The following is a 19,142-nucleotide window of genomic DNA, read 5'->3' on the forward strand; positions in this document are numbered from 1 at the left end:
TAATGTAAGGTGAGAAGTCATGTTCAATCTACACACACCATTAAGGAGGTTGAGGTGGATGGTTGTGGATGGCATGTAAAATGTCGGACAAACACCAGAGATTTGCATCCCCTCTCCTACCAAAAGTCAACGTTGAGTTCTCTTAACTATGACCACAATCTTTCCCTAAACTTTATCAAGTAGTTTTAATTGCCTAAACTTAACCAAACCTTAACCATGGAGGTTGTACAGCAGAAAACGCTCATACAAATTGTTTTTGGAACAGTCATACTACTACTACTTATTTTGTCATTTAGGTATGAGGACTTCTTGTCCAATCCATAGTACAAGCCACAGGTTATGCCAACAAGTGATTAAGGGCACAAGGCATTGTCAGGACTCTGAATGTTGTCCTAAGGCTCAATAATGTTCAGCAGGGAGGAAGTATCCTCTGATAAGAGGGGCCAACTGCCATTTATGGATCTAGACAGCAATGAGTCAAAGATTGTTTGTACTTCAGTTCAAAGTCAATTTTTTCTGTAATGTAGGTTTGATTTTCTGAATGTTGATGAATCATTATCTATGATGGAAATCAAGCATCATTCATGAAACCAAAAAAAAAAAAAGTGTTAACCTATATAGTTGTGTCTTCCGCCTGTCACTGCCTTCTGAAGCAGCAGGAAGTGAGCATGGTTAATCCAACAACAAAACACGAGGCTGACTCACCAGCATCACAAACACCTTCTGAGCAAATGTACTTTACCGATCGCATGTGTGTGTGCACAAATGTGTAGGTGTATTTGTGTGTGTGTGTGTGCTCACATGTGCAATTAAACAGCTGGAACAGTAGTGTGTGGGTTTATGTTTGAGTACCTCTTTACATGTGTGTATTTCCTTTTATTTTTCTGAGTAACTCAGCGCATTTGTGTGCATGTGTTGCATTAATGTATGATGCATTCTGCATGACGAGTGAGGGAGACACAAAGCAAGCAATATCCTCTTGACAAATAATGAGGCCAGTTCATTATGGGTTCACACACACACACACACACACACACACACACACTTCTGTCTGGTTGACACAAGCACAGCATCTTGCTCTAGAAGATGAGACTGTGTTGCTTAGAGACCCATCTTCATTGAATAAGGCATGTGGTAAACTAATTTAATTCCATTTGAAATCTCAGAGGGCCAGACAGACAGGTAGTCAGGTATTTCTTCAATTCTTCATTCTGCCCTCAACAGATTGGCATTTTAGTTGAACATTTCTTAGAGGCACTACTGTAGTCACATGTGCAATTAAACAGCAGCAAACTACCTGGCTGAGATACAGCTGAAAATACTCCATTAAAAGCAGAAGGCCTGCATTCAATATTTTACTTAAGTAAAAGTACATAAGCATTAGCTGCAACATGTACTTAGAGTGTTAAAAGTAAATGTACTCATTATGCAAAATGCATGCCTGTGTGATATGTATTATATATACAGATATACAGTGCCTGTAAAATATTTACCCTTCTTGGAATTTTTCATCTTTTATTGTTTTACAACATTGAAAATGAAAAAAATACTCATAACAAGTACAGCAGTAACAAGTTGTAGTTACAAGTACAAGGCCTGCATTGAAAATGTTTCTTAAGTAAAAGTATGTCAGTATTATCTACATCATGTACTTAAAGTAAAAAGGTGTGAGTGTTACAATATTATATATAAATGTATTTTTATTGCTGATGCATTCATGTGTATGTAGCATTATTTTGTTGTAGTTGGTTGAAGTGGAGCTAATTTGAACTATTTTATATTCTGATGATTAGTTTTATCTATAACAATACATCATATTTTATAAGCTCATCATGTGTTTTCTATGTAAAATCTTTATTTGTAAAGTAGTGAAGTAAAAAGTACAAAATGTATACTTTGTTTTCTTGTCTTCATTTTGTATTTGCATTTCTTTAACAGTGCATGTTAGCAGAAGGAGAATTGGAGCCGTTCTTCTCCTGCTTTGACAGACAAAAACATGAAAGACTAGTTTTGCTATATGTAAGTTAAGACAAGGTTAGTAACAAATGAACAACATCATTAAACATTCATTTCATGTCAATTGTCAGTAAATATAGGCATTTATATACGTTCACAAGTGAATTTCACACATTGGAGACGAGAGGTGCTCTGCAAATATAGACCTGTAGTGTCAAGACAGCGGAGTGGAGAAAAGAGCCAGATATTATCACTGAACCCTACAACAGATTATTCGCAAAATTTAATTTTTTGTTGGTATGAAACATGCAAGCGACATTTTGCCAGACTCATTCCCAATTTCTCCTGAGCTATGTGTGGAGTCCTGGCTTTGCTGGGACTAAAAGGACATCTCACTATCCTGAGTTTAAGTTGCATGAGAAAATATTGTTTGAATTATGCGTTCACAAAGGACAAAGTTGTAAAGACCCCTGTTTGTCTGAGATCTTATTTGCATTTGCTGCTGGTTCTTGGACATAATGCCAACATTATTCCCTTGCTGTTTAAAATGTGCATGACTGACATTGCAGAGAAGTCAAGCAAGCTTCATCATGCCTTCCTCAGAGCTGCAGCCAAAGAACTCTGAATGGAGCAAGTGATTCTCTGGCTTTTCACAATTTGCATAGCAATATACAAACACACACATACACACACTTACACATGTTCGATGCACAATTAGCAGATGTATAATTTATATGTGAAATACAATGTTCATATGCAGACATGCATGCAGGTGGAAGCACAGGTGGATATGCGCACGATCATTCAAGTATGCACAAATATACAAGTGTAACTGAACAAGCATTAACACACACACACACACACACACACTCACACACCACACACACACACACATTCCTCTGTCCTCTGGAATCAGCATATTGAAACAATGAGACAATGATAACAGCTGCTTATGGATCACTTAGTGCGACCAGTCAACATGGCCTTTGTGTTCAGTCAATACGCAGCCTGTTCTCTGTCATCAGAGTTGTCATTATTTTGCGATGTGTTCCACTGTTGAGAATATGAGGAGTCTTTTATTTGTTGCCCCCTGTGGCCTCATTGAATCAGGCCATCATTGAGAATGAAGCCAACTCTGTTGTCCGTCAAAGAATGCTAACAACCCGGGCCAAAGATGAAAATTCATTAGCTTGCTGGAAAAAATGTCTGCATAACTTGAGGGGAAACAGCAGGAGACGATGCAATGCTAATGTTTGTTCTTTCCATCAGAAAGCTGCTTTCTTCAGACAGAGGTTTTCTGGGGATTTCAAAGGTTCATCAGTAGACTGTGAGCCCACACAACCCAATTACACAAAATCATCAGATGCAAAATGCAAATGTTTGTTCTGTACATTGTAAAGGTGCATTTTGTAACAAGAATATTCTTGTTGGGCTCTGAATGTACACACATTTTGGATTTGTTATACATAATTTACTGTATATGTTAATCATTCATTCATAAGAAAGGCCTGTGAAGTTCCCACATACATGTCCCATGTGACTGTCAGTATAAAACGTCAGTACTTTTTGTGTTCTCCCCGTTGTTGGATGAATGTCTTCTCCATTGTTCTTGGTTTAACTGGGAAAATAACCAATAGCTTACTGGATAAGACTCTACATAGTGTATGAAATTTTGTTAGGCCTGCCACTGTTGAATGTTTTAATTATTAATTAATCTGCCATCTATTTTCTTGACTCCCTATTTTCTTGAAACATTGTGAAAAATGTCCATCACAATTTCATAAACACAAACACAAAGAAAAGCAGCAAACTATCACAATTGAGAAGTGAAAGTGAAAAAGGTGAAATTGAGAAGAACAAATGACAAAAATCCTCTATTTCTGTCCAACAAAGCTAAACTTTTCCTATTGTACCTACTTTATCAGGATTATCTTTATTTATATGTTTCTTTGATCAATTTACGACATATTTTTAAGACTGAGACAACCAGTGCAGTCAGTTTTTACTACATACAGTGAAGTAAGTGGAACTTTGTGTGTATATGACATTAAGCATAAAGATAATATACAAAGAATGAAAAGACTGAGGAAAAGGTTCACTCTCAGTGTTTAAGCTAACATGGATGAGAAGTCCTTAAAGTGCTCCAGAAAATAGAAATCTGAACATCTACAATTCCATGACTACCAGGGAACTTCATTTGCTGAGAAAGATCATGTAACATGACCGGAATGGACATCTACTATATAGACCTTGAGGTGAGATTGAACTACAACTATATCTGCTCTAAAAAAAATATGTCATGTGACTTTTATTAAAAAAGAGTTGGCGTTGAAAGGGTAACTTTGAGATAAATGGATGCTCTTGATCTCCAGTGTATGAATTGGTCTCATCACATCTAGATGAACTGATCTAGCCACGCTGTGTGTTTTAGTGCTGCAACTTGGCAGGACTTTTACTATCTCATCTATCACTCTCTCTCTCTCTCTCTCTCTCTCTCTCTGTCTTACACACACACACACACACACACACACACACACACACACACACACGCACACACACACACACACACAAACACCATCATGTTGTGTTCCCTGTGTCTTTCATGGTTGGGCTGTGGACCTTGACCACCCAGCTGAGATCTCTGGATTAGGAATGATGGCAGGCAATGCCACAAACACACACACACACACACACACACACACACACACACACACACACACACACACACACACACACACAGGTTCACTTTCTTTAAGTCTATCTTAAAACAATACTCACATGCCCATAAGTACATTGAAAAAGTTGCTGGAATTCCTCTTCTCCATACTGACTCCAAGTGAGTGACCAAGGCTATATTCAGACATTACCAAAAATTTGCAGTCTCCTCAGTTCAGTTCAGAGATCTGTGTGTTGATGCAAGTAGCCAACATAGAGGACTTCAGAAAAAACATATCTAGCAAAAAAGTCAAACTTGGCTCATGTTTTGCTGCAACAGAATCCAGTGTCATCTGGTAACAAACAGCATTAGCCAATCAAATACGAACAAGTGCACTGTTTACCTGGCAAAATGTTTGTCACTGGACAATTTTATAGAGTTGTAAAATCCGGTCTCATATTATTATAAACTCTCTAATCTGATAAACCTGGAGGATGGATCCCTCCTGCTCTTTCTGAGGTTCCTTCTTTTTCAATTACATTTCAGGAAAAAGGTATTTTGGTGGGTGTTTCTCCTCATCCAAACAAAGGATAAAGGGTGTCATATGCTGTAACATCCTTTCAGCAACATCAATCCTTTTGGGGCAAATTTGTGATTTGTGATGTTGGGCTATATGAATAAAATAGACTTGACTTGACTTGACTTAAAACTCATGGATCTGTGATTCAAGCCAGCCTATTTGGATTGAATTTCATCATCTCACTGGGACCTGAAACAACAAACCCACATCAACACAGGCCTCAGTCTGAGAGGCTGTATGAACACCAACACCTCTCCTTCCCTCAAACAAAACTGTGGAGGGAACTCTAACCTGCTCTAATGAACATACTACATACTGACAATTAGTAGAAGGTTGTGTGTGTGCGTGTGCACAGGGCAGCTCCCATTGTTAATGTGTGTAAGTGTCACCTAACCTAATCTAAAGGCCCAAATGTTTATACCTGTTCTGAATGGCTGCACTGGAAAGCAGGGTGAAAAACCTGCTGTCATAGAGAGAAATCATAATCGTACAAATGGGGATAACAGCACACACTTCCAGAAAGTCTCTCCTGGAAGGCATTCATAAAGTTGCCCTCAGTTTTACATAAGGAAAGTGATGTAAGTAGCTGTCTGGAGATACAAGTGAAGTTCAAACTGGACACACAAATGTCCAGTCACTGCAGAAAGTCATTCCAAGTCCTGTCATTGTCTGACCTTTGGTTTCAGAAAGTTACAAACATTGTTGGACTACTTGGACCTGTATAATGATTCTAAATTGCTGGGGGGGAGAGGGGTTGTTTTGTTTTCTTTCTCTGAGACACACGTTTTCACATCCAAAGCTAATGATAAAATCAACTGCATCTCTATCAATCAGGACTAAGAGGAGCATGAGTAAAGTGTAAAACAATGGGGCGGAACCAGCCCATTTGTCACTGTTGTTGCTGCTTTGATAGAGACTATTACTGTAGCTCTGTGCAAACTCCAGTGTGTCTCGTGCTGGTGTGCTCTGTTTACCTGCTGTGTTGGCTTGTACTGAGCAATGCTATATCTGTGAAACTATTATTTCCATTTAGGCAAAGGAAATTCTGCAGCTCTTTTACTGTTGCCACCTAAAATACATCAATTATCTGTTTGCTATCTGTTTTTTATGCATGTACTTTGTCATATGTGACTGCTACATACATACAAGGAACTGACATGCTCTTTCAAAAACACATAAAACATACATGTAACCTAACCCAATACATGTAACCCAGTGCTTAGAATTGTTATTGGTACTGGGTAGAGGCAGCTTTCAGCCATGGTGTTTTTCACAGACCCACCAAGTAAGTCACTTCACATAAAGAGCTTTGGCAGTTGGCTCACTGAGTCACATCAATTCAGAGATCAAGTATGCAATGAGAAGTAGTGCAACTAACAAATAATGTTGTTATTGTTTTCCAGGTCTGATATAACCCTGTGGTTTAGCAGTAATGGGTATGAAACTACAGTAAACCCAGGTCTTGTGTGAACAGTGACCACATCAGAAGATATGTATATTGAATTTCTGAGAGTCCCTCTAGCAAATGAACACACTAAAAGCCAACGGTAGACTTTTTACCTACCTCTTGCCAAACACAACATTGGTATTAGACAATTCTGCAAAACCCCAGGTATGTTCAATGATGATATTTTTTCATTAATCATTCCTACAAACTATGTTATTGTTAAGGCATGGTTAAGGTTTGGCACCTCCATACCCTTACTTTTTACCTCACTACATAAAGGGCACAATACTTCCTGCACTGGCACTTAAAGTTACCATCGGACCCATGTGCTGCAGGATCATCCACTATGCATGGATGGATTACAGATTAGACCTACTGGGCATAGGCACAGGGGGCCACAGGGTCGTAGGGTCCTGAAACCACAGCCTCTGTATAAAGTGACTGTTATTTATGAAAGGAGTACTCTAGAAATTAGCATTGCACTCCTATGACACTTTCAGTCACAATGGACACAACAGGATCAAACCTAACACAGCAGAACCAGAGATATCACCTTCTTGTCAAAACCTTATGCCTACAACACAGCCACCAATAGTTCAGGAGATTCAGGTGTGTTATGCTAATAGTGGCTAATGTATCCTGGAGCTGCTAGCCTCTGGAGGCCGTTTATCAGATTTCTCAAACAAGAGAGGAGTGACCACTGCCTCTGTACAGACATTTTGTCGTTTGGTTGAAGATGATGTTCAGTCTTTTGTTTCCTTCTGCTGGTGCTAACAAATTCTATTCCAATTTATCTCCACAAGAGAGACAGGTCTTTAAAGATTTTGGTAATGATGAGGAAATTATAATACGCAATGCTGACAAGGGGGTGATGTAGTATTGTAAAATAAAGAATCATACTGTACTGAAGTAAGGGATCAATTAAGCAACACAGATTTCTACACCCCTCTGACTTATGATCCCACACTTAAGTTCTCAGGTGCAGAAACAATCTTGATTGGGCAGTAAGTAATCAATTAATATCACAGCACAAATACATATTTTTGTTACAAGACCATTCCATAAGCCCATTTTTTTACACATTGCCTGAGATCCATAAAAGTTGTCAAGAACCTGTCCCAGGGTGTCTGGAATAGGCTCTCTTACTGAGCCCATTTCCCAGTTCATTGATTTTCACAATAAATCATTGGTAACCCAGTTACTCTCTTATATACGGGACACATGTGATTTTTTGAGGAAATTGAAGTGTGTGCGTGGGATTAATTATACTGATTTTTTGTGTACAATGGATGTTGAAAGCTTATACACTAATGTACCCCATAAGGAAGGTTGGAAACTTTGCATTATTACTTGAGTTTGAGGGAACAACAGTTGCCATCTGTGGAGTTACTTAGGAAACTGGGTGAAATAATTCTGATTAAAGATTATTTCAGGTTTGAGAAAGACTTTTTTCTACAGAGAGTCTCAATGGGCAGTCTTTTCATTCCTAACTATGCCAACTTGTTTATGGGAAAGTTAAGAGTGGATCATCTTTACAAAAACAACCCTTATTTTTCTCTTATGAAGTGTTGGTATAAATACAGTATACTGATGACTTGTTTTTTGTATTTACTGGTACACCTGAAGAACTAGAAGCATTTAAGGGGTATCTTAACTCTAGATTGCCCACTATTACATTTACAGTAGGGGCAAATAGAGAATCAGTGTCTTCTTTGGATGTGAAAGTAAACAGAGTTTCTACACACTACAGTCTTTTGCAAAAGACAGATAGAAATAATTATTTATATTACTCAAGTTATCATCGGTCTTGACCTGCTCTATGTGAAAAGTGCCTTGAGATGACTTCTGTTGTGATATGGCTGTATATAAATAAAGATTGATTGATTGATTGATTGATCCTCACAGCCTGGAAAGAAGCTTGCCTTATAGTCAACTGTTAGAATAAAAATAATTTAAATCCCTGGGGAAGAGTTTGAGAGACAGGCTAATGACCTGTGTGTCCATTTCCTAAAAAAGAATTATGACCAAAGAAATGCATGTCTGTCTAAGGCTTGTGAAAAAGATAGAAATAGCTTTCTAGCACCTAATCCTCCTCCTCTTAAACAACAGTCTGTTGTCTTGACTACCTCCTTTTCACCTGTTTCTCAGTTGAGTTAAGTGTTGTCAGAAAACATTGGCATTATCTGTCTAGTAACCCCATTGTTGCCCAAGAGTTTGTTAACCCTCCCATCTTCAATACTAAGAAATGGAGTACTTTGAAGGACAGACTTATAAAGACAGACCTCTATGTTAGGCCTACACATTTTTTAAGCTGTCTTTCCCCGGGAAATTTCCCGTGGTTGAACTGTGTGAATTGTAATCCCATGATCAAAGGGAACAATTTTTCACATCCCCACACAGTCAGAAAAATGAAAGTAATATGTAGGACCACACATGTAGTCTCCCTATTAAAATGTGTGGGTTTTTCTACGTGGGCCAGACAAAAAGAGAATTGAGAATTAGGATCTCTGAGCATAAGAGTAGCATCAGAAATAAGGATGAGAGGTCTCCTGTTGCCAGACACTTTAATTCTGCTGGCCATGGAGTTTGTAGGCTACAGTTCATGGGTATAGAGACTATTAAGCCACTGAAGCACTAAAGGCTTAAATGATAAATTGTTTTAGTCTTGCTTTTTATGATTACAGATTGGTATTATTGATGTATATGTATTTGTATTTTCTATAGAAGTCCTGCACATGATGAGTTTACATATGTACATACATGCATTTTCTTATTGTTAGTGTATAAATCCAGTGGTCACTTATCTGGTTGTTGCAATAATAGAATGTGATATATTTCTACTTATGACTTAATTTTTCTTACTACTATTTTTCATACTAGTATTTGTCTTTTGATGTTGTTGTTTTGATGATTTGCATCAGCTGGTTCTTAATCACCAGCAGGTACTTGGTTACTGTTTAATAGGAGTCACACCATGGATGTATAAAGAGAACTGGATACATTCATTCCCATGAAAGTTGCTCAGTGGCACATGAAGCCAAAACATTTCAACCACTTCTGGTTTATCCCTCCAGCTAACTTGAATGGGGATAAAACAATTCAATTGTGCGGCTCTTCTAGACTTTCAAAATGTGATCAGACCGAATGAATCAAATTCTGATAGTGAGATGAATCATTTCACGGGGGTTGTGATGCTCAAAAAATATTATCAGCTGATTTACAGACATCTCTTTCACAATGTAAGTCTATAGGAAAAAGTCTTTTTGGGCCCAATAGCGTCACATGACATAATTACAGGCTTTGGCCACTATGTCAAATTGGAGTGCATTATTAAAAGTGTTACATACTTATTTGGGTGCTGATGACTTAATTTGCAATTTATCAGATTTCACACAGCTCCCTCTGGAGACACAAAAGGCTTTATACCAGTTTTTACACCTGTCACCTGTGACACTTTGATGTGTAAAATCGGTGGAGTTCATTTCTTGCTGAAAAGTAAGAGTTCAATCAAAAGTAAAGATGTCCCAATCACAGTTTGATCCCAATCTGAGTCCTTAAGTCTTGAGCTTCTGATCATACAGATTTCAAACCAATTTATTTTATTAGATACAATATATATATATATTTTTTCCTAATATAGCTGAACAGTGTATGTAGGCTGAAGTCAATTGAAAAAGCGATTAAAACAAAAAAATGCAAAAATAACCTGCACCACAGGTAATTTGTCAAGTGCCTTATAGTATTTTGAATAATATCTGCAGAGGGCAAGAAGGCTTGGAGGCCTCTGTTCATCTCCAAAATAAACACAATACTTAGGTTCAGGTACAATTTTAAACCAATTGCAGCAATTTACAGTTGTGATTAACGTGTAAAATCTCAGTGGAAAAGATGTTTGCCATATAGACAAAAGAACACAATTGTATTGAATTCAGTTTCTTTTTCAAACTGTAAGCTACAGCTACACACACACACACACACACAAACAATAACACTTAATAGTTCGACTGGTTGCAAGAAGCTTCATGACTTTGAGTGTTTAACAGTAAGTGTCAGTAGTGAATGGGGGAGGGCTGATTGGAGCTACTGTAGTGACTGTCCATTACAATGCTAATGTCCTGCTCATCATATACAACAGCCAGGGGCCTTCTCCTACAGTAGATTCTCTCACACAGACCCTCGTCCTCCGCTGCTTAAAGTCACATACAAGACACAAGCAACAAATACTGTACACTTCTATAAATATGACATATCTGGAGTGCTCAGTGCACAGTGGCTACAGAAAATGGGCCTCCTTGACCCTTGACCTGTTGCATTTGTTGCATGCATTTCCACTGCAGTGGACATTCACTTATTTGTATTGGCAGTGGTAGAGCCCTGTCACACAGAAAAATCATACCTGTTATACAAAAATTGTCATTTTTTGGTTACTTTATGTCTTAACGACTATATATGATGTAGACTCAGTTAGGGTGTTTCTCCTGACCAAACCAGCTTTACCAACTTACAGTAACATTACCCAAGATATAACCTAACTTTCACCCTAAAAAAGCTTATACAAAGTATGTGTCAGCAATTTGCTGAAAACATATATTTGTGGTATTGTTACAAAAAATAGGAATCCTCAGTTTTTGTAGAATAGGATAGTGTTTATCAGTGGAAAAACATAAACAAACTGGATATTAATAATGACAATGGCAGTGAAAATACTCTTAATTTTAACTAACCAACCCTTTCATGTATTTTTTATATTTTCTGCATGGCATGTGATAAGTTGTTGCCACAGACCTCTTAAGAATAGTTACCTGAAACTCATTTTGCCAGGTATGGATAATTGTTTAGCCATTATCCGAGAAAAGGCCTTGCTGGTGTCACAGGATGTCTCATTTTTGGAAGTTAATTGTGAAATGAACCTCAAGTTAAGTAGTCCCCCTCCACCCCACACACACACACACACACACACACACACACACACACACACCACAGCCCAGCCTGTGGAACTTGAGGAGGGGGTTGGATTGTGTGTGTCTCAGGGGCAGGAAGGACCCACCTCCTCCTACCTCCTCTCCCAACCCCCCCGGCCAGGCCCTTTGTTCCGTGATGATGTATGAGACAGCATCTCCCTTGGAGTACCACAGGAACACGACAGCGAAGCAACAACGCTGTCCCATAATGGAGACTGATGGGACGGCTCCCGCTCTCTTCACTTTGTCCACTACTAAGATTGAGTTGGCGCAGCACTCCAGGCACCGACGGGGCCCTTGGACAGCTCCAAGAGGGGCCCTCGTAAGGGAAGACTCAACCTGACGGCAGCTCACGTCTGTCGGCCGTGCAGGGTCCCGCCATGGCCTGACAGGTGGATGGATGGATGGATGACGAACGAGAGGATGGAGGGGCGGTTGGATGGACGGAGACCTGCACAGGTCTTTATGGGTTGGGTGACAGTAGAGGAGAGGTGAGGGGGATCCTTGGTCCCCTGGTTCCTGTTGGACATTCCTGAAATGACTGAGCTCGCAAAAGAAGGCAAATCCAGAAAATCCAGCCATCTTTACTCAGACCATTCACAGTGCATGCCATCAGCTCAGAGTGCTTTAATGTCTTGATAAAAATGTCACACTGGAGCAAAGCAGGGTTAAATTAAAATAGTTCAGACCTTACAAAAAGTACACTTTATTACAATTACATGATGCAACAACAAGAAGTAGGACCTCCTCCTTCTGTGAATAGAGAAGAAGCAATGAAACCGCTACTTTTTCTGTTTTCATAAATATAATAAAGGTAAAGTACATTTATTTTTATCTAGATCAGGTCTAATGTGGTCTGGATGGGAAAAAAACTGAAATTTCCCCTTTTCTCTATTTTCACTAATAGATTTAAGATTTCACACATCTGAAACTGGATTTTAAACAGTCTATGGAGTCCTCGTGTTTATCTAGTCCAGGTTTAACAAGTCCAGTTTAAAACAGTGTTAAAGCTTTTACTATGATGTCTAGTACTTGTTCACGATTTAAAGTGGAGTGACAATGGAAAATCTGTAATTTTCCTTAAACTCCTTAATTGTAAGCTTATTTAGCCCCTTTCAGACATGTACTTATTTATGTTAAAGGATAGGTTTACAATCTTTCAAGTGTGTGTTAAAACAACAGTCAGGTGTCCATATGAACAGTGAAAGAGGTTTTCCTCACTGTGATCATTCGTCCTGTCCATACTGGCTATTAAAAGATCCCCTTCAAATGTAAGTGATGGAGGACAAAATCCGCAGTGTGTCCACACAGTCATTTAGTGCATAAATGCATGTAAAAGTTGACATGAAGCTTATGTGAGGCTTCATCAGTCTGAGTTAGTCATATCAAGTGGATATCTGACACATTTACAGTCTTTTTAGCATCAAATTCCCTCTTTGTGTTTCCTCAGACAGTGTTTCCCTGTTGAGCTGTGGTGGAAGTATAGTAACAAAAAGAGGAACTTTGGCACTAAAAAGAGTGTAATGTTGAAAGATGTCTACTTGATTTGACTCATTTGGATGAATGAGTGAAGCTTCATATGAGCTTCAGATAAACTTTTAAATACATTTTTGCACAGAAGGAGGACTGTGGATTCTGTCCTCCATCACTTACATTGTAAGTGCATCATGAAGGGATCTTCTAATGGTCAGTATAAACAGGAGGAATGATTACAGCAAGAAAAACATGTTTCACTGTTCATTTGGGCTCCTGACTGTTTTAAGACAGACTTGAAAAATTGTGAACCTGTCCTTTAATCTGATGGCAATTTAACATATTGGTCTCATGTCTGAATAAGTGCCCAAGTCACTTTTACATAACAGTCACTACAGCTATCTTACAAGGTCAAAGCTGAAACATTTCTATATCACTTTCAACTCGACACAAGTCTGAACTGAGTGCTGTCAGATTAATGTAAAGACCACAGCAGCATGTGGTCAAACATGCAGAGTGAAATGAAATGCATCTTGTTCACCTTCTCACACCACTCTTTCTTCAATGTTCAATCAGTTTAATAAAAGAGGAAACACTGTGAATGGGCCAATTTTAAGTCATTAAGGAAATTCTCATATCAGATCACGCTATAAAAACTATTTCCCCATTTTTAACCCACAGCTGTTTTCTCTCTCTCTCACACCCACCCACCACATGTCATCAGACTGTGACATCAGCGTCATTGTTCACATACTTGCTTGTGTACTTTGTGTATACCTTGAGGATTAAAAGTATATCCAGTTGGGTCAGACTGGGACCTAATCATTCGTGTGTACGGCCTTTGTCCCATCCAAGATGGTGACTGAGGCTGCATGTTCTTTATTCTGGAAGACCAAAGGAAGCTGTTGTACTCAGTCTCCCAGAATCCTTCACTTTCCTACAATCCTCCAGGTAATTCACACCTGGATTTTAAGTCCGTCCATGGATCCAATGTCAAGCTAACATTGGTCACTGTGGCCTGTGACATATGACATCATTGTATAAATAAAACCACACTGCTTTCTTTCTCTCTGGGCTGCAGTTTGCAAAGCTGATAGCTGATAGAGACATTGCTGATCAGACAAGAACGAAAGAACAAAGAACAAAAGAGAGAACGTTTTTCTTGCCTTACCATTGGCCACAGTGTAGTGTAAGATGAACTCAGTTTTGTTCAGTACTTGAGTAATTACTGGCTTATAAGCAGTTAATTTTACTGCTAGTCACACGGTTGTTTTAAGAAATAAAGGCAACCAAGTCCCACTTATTTCTCAGTGTCGATGACCTCTGATCTTACTCCATGGCTGCACACGTTGGACTCGGACAGGGACATGATCCAGACCAGCTGACGAACCAGGATGAACAGGATCATCCTGGTTCGTCAGGTGCCCCAAGGTGGATTTAATGTAAATTTAAGCCTACTGTTCTAATTAATTAGTGATTATTTTTGATAACCAAATTTAATCTGAAGAACCCTGTGATCCTTTCAACTGGCCAACATGGAATGTCTTCCTAGTAAATTGCCACTTTTGCACAAAGTAAAAACACAATGGTGACTCTCATGGAGTTTACTATTTTGTTGATGTTGAGATCACGACAGAAAAAGCAGTGGCAGTGACATCATAGCAGCATGGAGACATTGTATAAATGCTGGTAGTTGTGGACAAATTCTATGTGAGTTCAAAACTTTCTGTGGTGATTTGAGTCTGCTGCTGACCTCACTTTCTGACACTGCCCCCACTGGTCACATGTTGAATTGCATTCTGCATTCTGAGGACATGCACAACCAACACTCCCTGAGAACGCAGGAAACACGACGAAGCCATGACCAGAATATGAACATGATCGACCTAAGAGTAGTAAAATAAGAATGTTGGTTGTTTATCTAAAGGTTTCTAGCAAATAATTTTAGACACAACATGACAGTATACAAAATCAAAGGAAGACACAAGTGAAGTGCACAGAGGCAAGTTAAAAATGTTTCAACCTGAGCAGCGTATCTGAAGACGTATTTGAATCTGCTACTTGTTTATGGTTTCCTTGCCAATGCTTTTGCGGGTGATTTGTCTCACAAACTTGTTGAATATTAAAAACATTTCAAGAACTTTATCACTGGAGAAAAACAGCTCCTCGACTGCCATGTTCCTGAAATATTAAGAAATGTCTTCTACTGTGTACATGTGCATCGGCCTTGACCCATCTTCTTCTTCTTCTGTTGAGTTTTATGGTGGTTGGCATCCATAAGTGTTGTATTACCGCCATCTGCTGGACTATCCCTTGCTCCATCTATTCCAGCATTGCCATGGCATGTGTGAAAAGGCGCAAGACGGAAATGTTCCTGAATGTAGCTGCATGCGTGAATAGTGAAAATCACTAAAGGTGCCTGAAAGGTTATGAAAGGTCATCCCAGTAATTTACAAGGAACTATGTATGAAAGAGGCTATAGAGATGGGAGGAAAATAATAGCTGAGTCACACAAACACACACACACATACACACAAACACAAACACACACACACACGCACACACACACACACACATCACAAACAGACAATTTGTGGAATCGTTGCTAGCTAGCTACAGCTAATGTCTATACACGTCAGCACATTGGCTGTTTTGAATAAACACCAACTGTACAAACAGTCCAGCGGCCACATTTTGTACAAATCACACAAGGAGAAAATTCATTTTGTATTCTATCAGAACACTTTTGTATTGTGGGGTGTAATGAACATCTCTTTCTCTAGGGGCAGATGTTTTGTTTTTCCAAGACATTTGGACTGCCTAGAATATCAGACCAATAGGATTAATGACAATAGGCTAATGCAGATTGAAACTTTAACTCTGGTACTAATAATGATGGTCTAAACTCTTGGTCATCAAGACCAGAAAAAGAAGCTTCAAATTACCATAATGACCAAGTTTTGCAGGGAAGATGGTGAGCAAAGGAGAGCAATCAACAGATGATGAAAATGAGGACAGAGGAACACAGGAAGAAGACAGAGAAAGTGATAGAGAGATGTGCTTAATGACTTCAAAACATGAGAGTGATAAGGCGGAAAATAGGGAGACAAAGCACACTATGTGTTTGTAATAGAGATTGTTTGGTTGTTGCTCTGAGCTTGTGTGTGTGTGTGTGTGTGTGTGTGTGTGTGTGTGTCTTTGTGTGTGTGTACAGTATGTGGACAGATCATGACTCAGACAGGAAATAGATATTATGATCTTTCAGAGATGGAGGCTCAATTATTGAATGGATAATACAGTATAATATCTGAATAATGTCCCCACTACACAAAGACTTGACACACATGCACACAAATGTCCGCAGTGATTCATTTCCTGTGATCACAATAATATAGTCATTATAGTTTAAATCCATACATAGCCAGTTTTGTAGCCAGGGAACCTGTAGAGGCTGTGGTAGTCTGATTTGTAAAACGGATAATAATACAGTAATAACAATAATACTATACAGACAGGAAATTAATAAGTTAGTAATGAGCTGAAACCGATTCAGAAATTCTTTTAATGCATGACAACTATGTGGTGCTTTTGAGAATAACTGAAAATAAAATCAGGTTGTGTAGCTTTTAAAGGAATAGTTCAGAATCTATGGGTAAGTACATATTTTTCATTTCAAAAATTTAACTGCTGGACACAAGATGTCTCCTACTTCACTGTAAAGTCCATTCTCAGCGTATGTGCGCTGGAGGCTTTAACTTTCCACATCATACTTGTGTAAGTTGCATATTAGACCATGATCAGCTGCCAAAATAGTCGTGGTGTCACAAATCATGTTCATAGGCCTTCCCCTTTAATTTTGAGAAACTTTCCCCCTTCAGCAGATGAATGTGAAAAAGCCTTGTTAACCAAGAGTCAAGTGTCAAACACTGCACATAGATAGATAGATAGATGTCATAGCAGCCATGACAGATGATAAAAATACATGAAAACACCAGTAAGACATTAAAATACAGTAAGACATTAAAACATGATTAAAACACAACAGATACAGACACAGAGGCTATAGTGATTAAAAAGCAGGTGACTGAGTGAATCATCATTCTCCGAAGTGAAGCTCAAACATCCAACTGAAATAACTATTAAAAAAACATTTTTGAGTGGAGGGGGACTTTAAAATATAATAATTTGTGGTTTTAGCGGGCGTTATGTTGAAGAAAAAAACATGATGCAGTGATTTTGAGACTTGTCACAGTGAGGTTGCCTGTACAGAGACCAAAGCAAAACCTTAGTTGTCTAACTTTATGAATCTGACAATTACACAATCACACACACTTTACTCAGGATTATGCCAGGTGCACTAAGATGCTAAGGTAATGCAGGGTTTGAACTCCCTTTTTCATTCCTCACACAGCTACTTCCATAACTCTTCATGTAAACACTATGAAGGCCCTCAAGGAGACAGACTGTGCAGCCTTGTCCACATCTGTACCACTGATCACATGGCGACTACAAATGCACACAAAAGATGTAGAATTCAAGTAAAAACAGTTTTGCCTTGAGATGTGGTTGGGTGACACAATGTAGAATCCCTACTAAGTGCAACTGGCAGATGAAGTGCAACACTAGAAAAAGATGCGTCAAACAGCTATATTTCCTTAAATGGAGCAAATTTTGCATGCTTTTAAGTTTCAAATTTTGTAAATGCCATAAACAGAAGCAGTGTGTGTGTGTGTCATGAGGGGATATACAGACATCGAAAATAAGGAAGTGAAAGCAACTAAGCCAGCTCATAGGTCATGGATCATTGACAAGGCCTTCCTTTCAGTTTGTGTGAGGGAACATATTTTGAAAGTCATGCTGCTAAATGTATTCTCCAAATTTGACCATTCTATGACATGTGTGCTTTGGTCAAATGTGTAGGAGAATAGAGGAGGGGTAATCTTAAACTTGCTGTTAGAAGAAATCAAGACTCAAAGTAGAAATCCTAGAAAGCGGAACCTACAGGCGGCAATGTGCATTGCACACTACAATATAAAAGTATTGTAAGATTTAGCCATTCGTAGAGAGTTGCCAATATAGGCTTTTTGGCCAGAGAGCAAGGCTGAATTACCAAAGTGGCCCCGAAGGCTCCAAGTTCCAGGTGGCTATTCATTTGTGATAATTTAATTAATTGATTTAAGTGATGTTGACAACACCTGCATTATTACCTAATCTTGAGTAGTCCCATCTTGGTAGAGATGCCCTAAGTTACAATCTGGTTTTAAGGCCTTCATTAGTCAACATTTATACAATGTTTCCATCAGTATACAAAATATATCATTTTACTAAGTAAATTTGTGCTTAATGAAGTAACAGCAGCTCTTATTTGCTCCAGGGTAAAGCACTGTCTGAGCGTGAAACTACAGAAAATATGTAGCCATATGTAGTCATCATGTACCCATCTGCAGTGGAGCTACTATCTAGTAATCCCACCAGACTGCATAGAATGCATAGAAGTTTTTTAAAAGTCCTATTTTCCTCTTGAAATACAAAATGAATGTTTTTTTTCTTTAATAGCTAATTATTAGCCACACTGGCTGTTGTGCTCTGGGGAAAGCAGTCAGTCAGTGGGTGGGTTGGTGGGTTCAGTGAGCTACAGGGCACAGATGACCACCAGCCAGTCAAAGTTTTCAATTATCCAGTGAAATATCGCAACATGAAATGGCACAAACGTTTATTAAAGACAACCATACTTCATAGAAGATGAACCTTTCTGACTTTGGGGATCCCCTGGTTTTTGGTGTTGTAGACATCTGTGGTTCATATTAAAATGTCTCAACAATTGGGACAGACATTTCACTTCATCTGATAAGCTTAATTTGGGTTATGACCAAATACCTGCAAAACTAATGACATCCCCATCAGCCTCAGGTGTTTAGTGCTAAGTAGCAAATGTTAATGCTAATACACTAACCTTAAAACCAAAAAATTATGCTTATGAAGCTCTTGACACTTTAAAATGTTTTTAAAAAGATAACGCAATAGTTTTGCAATGTAATGATAATGAAACATGTTTATTTTTGATGTTTT

The sequence above is a fragment of the Thunnus albacares genome, chromosome 20 (genome assembly GCF_914725855.1).
Source record: "Thunnus albacares chromosome 20, fThuAlb1.1, whole genome shotgun sequence".
NCBI classification, from domain to species: domain Eukaryota; kingdom Metazoa; phylum Chordata; class Actinopteri; order Scombriformes; family Scombridae; genus Thunnus; species Thunnus albacares.